General features: G+C 32.4%; 1 protein-coding gene across 1 annotated transcript in view; it reads left to right on the top strand.

Moving 5' to 3' along the window:
- The first annotated feature begins 2,571 nt into the window (after positions 1–2,571).
- Positions 2,572–10,207, top strand: part of LOC137627122 (uncharacterized) — a 285,574-nt gene continuing 277,938 nt past the window's right edge. The window contains exon 1 of the mRNA XM_068358167.1: positions 2,572–2,702. The gene's annotated coding sequence lies outside the window, so the exon portion shown is untranslated. The remainder of the gene's footprint in view (positions 2,703–10,207) is intronic.

Raw genomic sequence — 10,207 nt, 5'->3', positions numbered from 1 at the left:
TACATTTGAATAATACTCGAGCTCTGAGAATATTTCGTAACTCCTAGACGGCAATACATATGAACAATAAATATGAAAAGGTCTCTTATACTGCTCTCAAAACCAAACTGGGTGATTATTTCATAAGAACTATTCAAAACAACCTCTTACTCCGGTTCTTCTCAGGGATTACGAGCAAAGTACTGTTATAAAATATTGGTGATCAAAATAATACACTCTTTACAAAAACAAATATATTCTACGAAAACTTACAACAATATTACAAAAGAATTAGCCCCAAAAATAAATCCCTCGAAATATTAAAATTGAACTAAATCTTAAAATAAGACAAGGAAATGTTTCTCTATAAAAATTATACAATGACTTGTTTCACTGGAAATAAAATTTTACCCAAAAATTTTAGTTTTGATAATTATTGAAGAGTTAACTCTTTACCACTAATGATTAAACAATGATGGAATTTACATATATGTAACTGTTACACTTGCGTCCTTTGGTTCACACGAGGTTACTGAACAGATAAGCAAAATAGATACATTTAACTGTTTAACTTAATCTCACAGGGCTAGTTACAAAAAGTTTATATGACAATGTACTTGCATTAACACACTACACGATTTACCATTCAATAAATTCCACCGATGTTTGAACAACACTATACGCGATATATGTTTGGTAAAAAACTTTCACGTTTGAGAGTTCACACATTTGAGATGAGAGAGGGAAGGCAAACTTTTACTCTTTCAAAGGGATAGGCTGGGTCTCTTCTGCTGCTAAAGCATTCCTTGGGGCTAATATATATGGACTTAGTTCGTCTAGAAAATTCTAATAGATCATTCTCGGCGTGTGGGGGGCAAGGCTCCAGCGGCGTAAGGTTACCAATATAGTAAATTGAAAAAGGTATACCAGCCTTGTTTGCAAGGCAACTCTCGGCTAACTCCGCCCACCAACCCTTGTAACTTTAAAAAAAGAGTAAATCTTATTCGAGAACTTTCATGCACTTTCCTAACCACGTGGAACACAAAAATTACGCAATCCCCCATGTTCATGCCTTGTATGGGTCAAACAGCATACCTTAAGGAGATTAATTTGAACTAAATGAAAATAATTATTAAAGTAAAGAAGTTAGTATGTATTGTATGCTAATATGATTTGAAGTTTTTGAATCGGTATATTCCTGGCTTGAATCAGCTTTACTTCCTCGCCTGCATGTAAGTAGGTATAAAAAACATTAGTTATAAAATTATAAATGATCAACTAAACAGCAGGTATTAAATTTATTTCAAAGAAGAATATACCAATGTGAGATATAATATTTAAAGTATTCAATTTAAAAACTATGAAATAATATTACTACATGATGTACACAAACAGGGGTTAATGGAAGGAAAAAAACCAACATACTACGTAAAACAATAATCCAATCTGGATTATAAACATATACTGGAAATGTGTTTTATCCTTCAAATATCGATGTAATAAAATATAAATCTATGTTACTTTTATAATCAAGGAAATGAAAGTATATCTAAAAAGTCCTTACCAATCCTTAAAGGATAATAAAAAAAAAACAACCGAAAGATAGAGCAACGGCAATAACTGGAATAAAAACAAGAAAAATACTTTCGGACAAAATTATTACTTAAGATTTAATATAAATTATGAAATTATGGCAGGGAGGAAGGATTATTTATAAAGAGGCAACACAGGGGCCTTAAAGATTGAATACAGCTACCTTAAACCTACTACCCTAATATATGGTTGGTACTCACCGTATCAATCCGGTCAGGCAGACTGTGGAGGTAGCCGAGGCAGAAGTTGTTCTTAATTTAAAATCCTTCATGATGAGAAATACTTGGAATCCGGATGGTTGTCATTTAGCCATGCATAGTTTAAACACTTGAATATAAACCACGAATATATTTCTCTGTTATGAAAGCTGAAATTCTCTCGTGGTTATGACATGATGGTCAGGTTCAGAGTCTGCCCTCCTCTGTCGTTCTTCGACCTGGTAAGTTTTGTTAAGATAAAGAGGAGTTAGCTAAATGGTCAAAAAGCCTTTAACAGCCGCAGAAAGAACACTTCTCAGTACCAAACATTTAAATGAAAATAAAAAAATTTGAAAATTAGAAATCCTTGCCTCCATAGGAAGATTTAAAGTAAAAATTAAATGGAAAATAGTCATAAGTAATTAAATACTTATGATGCTAAATTTGCATCACATATGTATATGTATATATATGTATATGTATATATATATATATATATATATATATATATATATATATATATATATATATATATATATATATATATGTATATATATATATATATATATATATATATATATATATATATATATATATATATATATATATATATATATATATATATATATATATATATATATATATATATATATATATATATATATATATATATATATATATATATGCACGAGAGAGAGAGAGAGAGAGAGAGAGAGAGAGAGAGAGAGAGAGAGAGAGCACGCGATAAGACAAGATAAGAGTAATCAATTATCAAAAGTTTTAAGCTTGTTGAAGTAGTTTATAATCATACTTGTATTAGCAAGGATTTTGTTAGGTCCATTCGGATGGTGGTAGTTTGATGTCCGAGCTTCTCTGGAATTAAAGTTTACTAATCTTTGTAGTTTCCACATACAAAGAACCCTTGGATTTAAGGTAAGGTTATTCATCATTACATTGTAAATAATGTGTTAATTGTGTTACAACTTGCTCATGGTTGGTCTTCAAAGGCGAAGTTCCAAGTAACGGCTATTGAAGTATTTTGAGCTGAAAGATTCAGATTTTTAACCGATATGATTTGAAACTGGCATTTTGTTCGGACTTGACGCATATTTGGATTTAGGAGTGAACTCTCTGTTGGATTTAGAAGTAAACTCTTAGGCACTTTAAAGAATCTCCCTCTCAGCCCTATGCCTGTAGGTTTCACAGCATATGGATGCGTGATGAAGCTGCAAAATGTCTTGATACATTATGATGAGATGCACCAAATCAAATTAAGAATTGAGAAAGGAATTATATTTTAACGTAGTTGATGTATGAAGGGATGGTGCAGACTTAAACTTTCTGAAAGTAAAGCGTAGTTTTTTTAAAGGATTGTAACCTATAAAGGAAGAATCTGATGAAATGAGCAGTGCGTCGTACTTATATAAGAAGAGCAGTTGGGAGAGAAATGTTTAAGCACGTAAAAGTTTTATAAAGATTGGTATAGGCGAAAAGATGGATCAGAGTATTTTCTGGTGGTTTGGTCATTTTGAAAAGAAACGAGTGACATACGCTAGTAAGAAGTAGGAGGAAAAGAAGGCCCAGAAAGGGTTTTGCAGATAACCTAATAGACATTGTAAAGGAGAAACCTAAATAATACTGGATGCACAAGAGTGAGTGTAATGTAACGGTGAATGGTGCAGTGTGTGTAGGGTTATTAATAGATTGCTGAGGAACTTAGTGGATGTGTATGGAACAACTATTTATGTTGAAGTTTTCAAGTACAGAGATTTCATCAATGAATCAACGACGCTTAAAGAGTGCAAATATAGGTATTTTTGTTAATTTTTCTTTGGAGTCCCCCGGGTCAAGGGAAGCAATTTGATATATATATATATATATATATATATATATATATATATATATATATATATATATATATATATATATATATATACACATACCATTATCAACATCATCATCATCAGCCATTAAAAGTCCACTGTAGAACGGAGGCCTCAGACAGGCCCTTCTACTTACTTTTGTTTATGGTCTTTCTGTGCCAGTCCATTCCTGCTGTCTTACTTGGTTCGTCAATCCATCGTCATCTCTTCCTTACCCTGCTACTTTTACAATATCCAGGAACCCATTTTGTTATTCTCATTCTCATTATATATCCTGCCCATGTCCATTTCTTTTTATTACATGTTAGAATATCCTCTACTTTGGTTTGCTCTCTTATCCATGGTGCCCTTTTTTTCGGTCTGTCAGTGTTATTCCCATCATTATTCTTTCCATAGCTCTTTGAATTGCAAGTAGCTTATGCTCCAAGGCTTTCGTAAGGCTATAAGTTTCTGATGTATAAGTTAATACTGGTAGGACCATCTCAAATACTTTTCTTTTTGAGAAAGTGGTATTTTACTTTTCATAATATAATTTCTTTACCAAATGCTCTCTATCCCAGCTTATCCTTCTTTTAATTTTGGTCTCGTGTCCCGGGAAAACATTTACTGTCTCTCCTAAATACATATTCATTAACAATCTCTAGAGGTTTGTCCATAACTCTTTTGTTGTCTGTATTTTCATTGAACATTATCTTAGTTTAACTCATATTCATTTTCAGTCCTACTTTTCTGCTTTTTTTCAAATCTATCATATTTTGTAATTCTTCCTATAAATCACTAAACACAACTATGTCATCTGAAAATCTAAGTTGTTGAGGTATTCCCCCTTGATATTAATTCCTACATTTTCCCAATCTAAATGTTTAAAAATTTTTTTTAGACATGCAGTGAATAACTTAGGAAGTATGTGGTCTCCCTGTCGAACTCCTTTCTCAATCAGAAATTACTCACTCTTTTTAAGTAGTTTTAGGATTGCTGTACTCCATGTATAGACATCTTCAAATGTTCTGTCATAAAATTCTTCTATTCTTAGTTTTTGTTGGGCTTTCATTACCGGTGATGTTTTGACAGAATCAAAAGGTTTCTCATGGTCTAGAAATACCACAGATAGTGGTTTGTCATACTCTGATGATTTTTCTATTAGCTGGTTAATTACATGTATATGGTCAGTTGTTGAATACTTACATCTAAAGCCTCCCTGCTCTCTTGGTTGATTAAAGCCTAGCTGTCTTTCTATTACGCCTAATATGATCTTCGTAAATATCTTATATATTACGGAGAATTAACTTATTGGGTGATAATTTTTCAGGTCTTTTGTGTCTCCCCTTTTTGTGAAGTATTATAGTGATAAAGTTTTTCCAAGGTGTAGGTATAGAACATTCTTGCAGACATTTGGTTTTACTACTATGAAATCTCCTCCATCAATTATTAAATCAATTGTTAGGCCATCTTCTCCTGTTGCTATGGCTCTTCATGCCTTTTGATGCTTTCTTTACTTCTACTGTTACTTTTGGTACCACCTCAAGTGTTTCAATATTTCTATTGTTGAAGTGATTTCGTATGTCACTATTATATAGCATTGTATAAAAATCCTCTGCAATTTTTATTACTCCACATGTATTTTGGATAATATTTCCACTTTAATCCTTTAAAGCAAACATCTGTTGGCGCCCTGTTCCAAGTCTTCTTTTCATCAATTTAATGCCTCTTCCCTTCTTTGGTGTTTCCTCAGTTTTGGTCTGATTGTGTTTACGAATATTTTGGGTTTTTAGTTTAATGTTTTGATAGTTTTGCTAATTCTATGTCATCTCTCTTGGATTTTACCCTCATTTCCAATCTTTTCTTTATTAGGTTTCTAGTCTTTCCTCATAATTATCTTTGACCTTGTTTAGAAACTCTTCCGTCTATCTCTTGTGCTGATTTCAATACAATTTTTTTAGATTATTGTTCATTTCTTCTTTCCTTGTTTCCATTTCATCATGTAGCCAGGAGTTTAAAGGTTCAAAGGTCGCTCATGAATGGCAGAGGCAAGGGACAGTGGCATTGCCCTAGCAAGCAGGATAATGCCCTAGAGACTGACCATATATATTATATGATCAGCGCCCAAGCCCCCTCTCCATCCAAGCTAGGACCAGGGAGGGCCAGGCAATGGCTGCTGATGACTCAGCAGATAGACCTATAGGCTCCCCCAAACCCCCTAAACCTTAGCCCACAAGGATGGTAAGGTTGCAGATGCTAAAGGCACTAACGAGTCTGAGCGTGACTCGAACCCCCGTCTGGCAAACACCAAGCAGATATTTCTCTTATTACAGGAGTGTTTATTTTTTTTTCTTAAAATAATTTTTTCTCTTTTTCCTTATATTTAAACAAATTTTGCTTCTTACCATTTTATGATCGCTAGACTTTAACTTGTTCAACACCGATACATCTTTAACTAAATTGACTTTTTCCACCGGGAATAAAATCTATTTCACTTTTTGTTTTTCCATTTGGGCTTCTCTCTGTCCATTTTCTATGATCCTTTTTTATAAAAAAATGTGCTCATGATTTTAAGATTGTTTATATAAGCAAAGTCTACAAGCATGTCTCCTCTGTCATTTCTTGTGCCTACTCCAAATTCACCTACTGCTGATTCGCCTTTCTTCTTTTGACCTACTATAGCATTGAAGTCACCCAAAACAAATGTAAATTGAGTCTAATGCTTATCATAGACATCTCCAGATCTTCATGAAAAGTTTCTATTTCTTCCTCTGTATGGGATGTCGTTGGTACATACATTTGAATGTTCTTTAGTACAATATTCATATTTAGTTTGATAGGCAATCCTTCTATATATATATATATATATATATATATATATATTATATATATATATGTATATATATATATATATATATATATATATATATATATATATATATATATATATTATAAATATATATATATATATATATATATATATATATATATATATATATATATATATATATATATATATATATATATATATATATATATATATATATATATATATATGTATATAGATACATACATACATACATACATAAATACATATATACATGCATACATACCCTCTTGGTGCAGTCACCTGTGATGGGCAAGAGTGCTCTCAGACTTAAGAAAACATTTCCTCCAATTCTACTCTAAATTCTCTATTTCTACTTTTCTTTTTTTACTTCAGCATCCTCCTAATTATATATGTTTTATTTCGTCCTGCTGACCCAACTCTTTGAGTAATATTTCCCTTATTATTATTATTATTATTATTATTATTATTATTATTATTATTATTATTATTATTATTACCTTTCCAACGAAGTTAGCAGGAGGTTATGTTTTCGAGTCTGTTTATTTATTTATTTGTCTGGGGACAGGATTACGTCAAAACTATTAAACGGATTTTGACGAAATTTTCACCACAAATAGATTTTAGGCCATGGACGACTCCATTATCTTTTGGAGATGATCCGGTAACGGATCCGGATTCAAGATCTGGATTTGCTTCTTCCAAAATGTTAAAGCATATGTCAAAATAAATTGACACCGGATTTTCACCAAGTTTTAACAAGGGAAATTTTTTGTTGGTGATACAGATCAAGATCACGATTCTGGATCAACATTAGGCGTTTTTAGCACTTCTCTGGCGGGTTTATAGCATTTTTAGCAGTTTTTTAGGGTTTTATAGTATTTTAGCAATTTTGTAGCAGTTTCATAGCGTTTTTAGTAGGTTTCTATGGTTTTTATAGCGTTTTTAGCAGTTTTCTATCGGTTTTATAGCGTTTTTAACACCAACTTCTCCAGTAATGAAGAAAACAGTTCTTAACACTAAAATTCCAGCCTAGTGATATGAAACGAAATGCTATTTCAACATCAAAGCATTTTAGGAGACGGTCACAACGTCTCCAGAAGTGTAAAATCACTGGTTAAACAACCATTTGCACTTCACAACGTTTACAATACTCTGAAAAGGCTAAATTCACTGCCAAATCTTTGCTCAGACAGCCTCTATAACGTTTACTTTGATTCCAGAAGGCTGAATTCACTGCCAGATCTTTGCTCTTAAGCCATGGTGATCAGTAGGGGAAACAAAATTCAACCACTCTGTGGTGGGCGTTGAAATTACAAAAAAAAAAAAAAAAAAAAAAAAAACACACACACACACACAAGAATGATTTCTAACATCTTGTATCTTTGCCTCTTTTAAACATCCACTGTACAGTCAGAATATGAAAAATGGGAGGCGATGTCCGTAAACTTTAGTTAAATGTTGGCAATATTTATTGGCGGAGGTTTGAAATCTCTGATTGCTCTTGTTGTGTTATTATTATTATTATTATTATTATTATTATTATTATTATTATTATTATTATTATTATCATTATTATTATTATATAATTGTCATTATTATTATCATTATTATTATTATTTGTAAATTTCGTGGATATTTCAACCTTCGTTAAATTTACTGTTTAGATGAATGGGAGAGGAGATACCGGATGGGAAGATGTTTGCCTTCAAGGGTAGGTCTACAACCTTACCTTATTACCTTATTGCCTTATTCTATGTTTGGGTTCCCCCAGGTCCCTCAGTGTGAGGCACCTCGTATATCCACCAGAGAGTTGCTAATGCATCTTCCGGTGTATTTTGCATCTTCCAGTCGTGGATGGTCTGAGATGCATCTTAGGTATTTATCGAGCTTATTCTTAAACACATCTACGCTCACTCCTGATATGCTTCTTAGATGAGCTGGCAGCGCATTAAATAGTCGCTGCATTATCGATGCTGGTACGTAGTGGATTAATGTCCTGTGCGCCTTCCTTAGTTTTCCTGGTATAGTTTTTGGCACTAATAATCTACCTCGGCTTGCTCTTTCTGATATTTTTAGCTCCATGATGTTTTCAGTAATTCCTTCTATTTGCTTCCATGCTTGTATTATCATGTAGCTTTCTCTTCTTCTTTCTAGACTGTATAGTTTTAAGAATTGCAGTCTTTCCCAGTAGTCAAGGTCTTTAACTTCTTCTATTCTATTTGTGCAATATCCTTTTGGTAGTGTGGGTACCATATCACATTGCAGTACTCAAGTGTACTACGTACATAAGTTTTGTAAAGCATAATCATGTGTTCAGCTTTTCGTGTTTTAAAGTGTCTGAATAACATTCCCATTTTTGCTTTACATTTAGCCAACAGTGTTGCTATTTGGTCGTTGTATAACATATTCCTATTTAACATTACACCAAGGTCTTTAATTGCTTCCTTGTTTGTGATTGTCTCGTTATTAGGCCCCTTGTATGCATATACCATTCCTTCTCTGTTTCCATAATTTATTACTGTGAGAGTATTGGAGGACATAATCCATCCCGATGGTTTGGACTTTTTTGGCGGAACTGTTCTCAAGGGTTGGTTCAGTGGAATCCAGGGGATCCCAATACTTGTAGGACTCTCTGCTTCTGGCCCAAAGCCATCATTAGAATACAGATACAGGGAGGATGATTCCTTGTTTTTTTGGGCTCTGTCCTAACAGGCGGGTTCAGTTTATGTTAGGAAATACAATAACAAACTTGTTAACATTAGTGTATTGAAACCGCATTTTAATAAGATTTCCGCTAAATCTATAAAATAAACAATTAAAATCTACCCGTTTATAAATACTAAGGAAAATTGAAAATTGGTAATTGGAATGTTAGAACCATGAATCAGATTAGGAAGTTACAGCAAGTTGAGAGTGAATTTATGAAATATAGTTTGGATATCTTGGCCCTAGTTGAAACACGTTGTAAAGGGATTCGTAAGGAAACTAGACTGAGGTGATATATATATATATATATATATATATATATATATATATATACATATATATATATATATATATATATATATATATATATATATATATATATATATATATATATATATATATATATATATATATATATGTGTGTGTGTGTGTGTGTGTGTGTGTGTGTTGGAACACAGCTTCTCTCATCTATTTTTTTGTGAAAGTCATTGTTCTATATTTTCCTTATAAGAATCTTTGTAATCCTGTAGGCAGTCTCCTGCAATGATTATATATATATATATATATATATATATATATATATATATATATATATATATATATATATATAAATATATATATCCCTTTCTGAATGGGGATACCTGAACATGGTGAAAAGGGTTGTGTATTGCCATGATTAGCAAAGCTGTACCATGGTCTTCCACTATCTTGGGTTAGAGTTCTCTTGCTTGAGGGTACACTCGGGCGCACTATTCTATCTAATTTCTCTTCCTCTTGTTTTGTTAAAGTTTTTATTGTTTATATAAGAGCTATTTATTTTAATGTTATTCTTATAATATGTATTTTTTCCTTCTTTCCTTTTCTCACTAGGCTATTTTCCCTGTTGGAGCCCCTGGGCTTATAGCATTCTGCTTTTCCAACTAGGGTTGTAGCTTAGCAATTAATAATGATAATAATAATAATACTAGGTTTGTCTGCTTTGAGAGATTAGATCAGTCTTCCACCATCACCAGTCTGCA

Source organism: Palaemon carinicauda, chromosome 2, assembly GCF_036898095.1.
Source record: "Palaemon carinicauda isolate YSFRI2023 chromosome 2, ASM3689809v2, whole genome shotgun sequence".
NCBI lineage: Eukaryota > Metazoa > Arthropoda > Malacostraca > Decapoda > Palaemonidae > Palaemon > Palaemon carinicauda.
The sequence above is the reverse complement of the archived record's forward strand: the minus strand, read 5'-3'. Positions and strand labels throughout refer to the sequence as shown.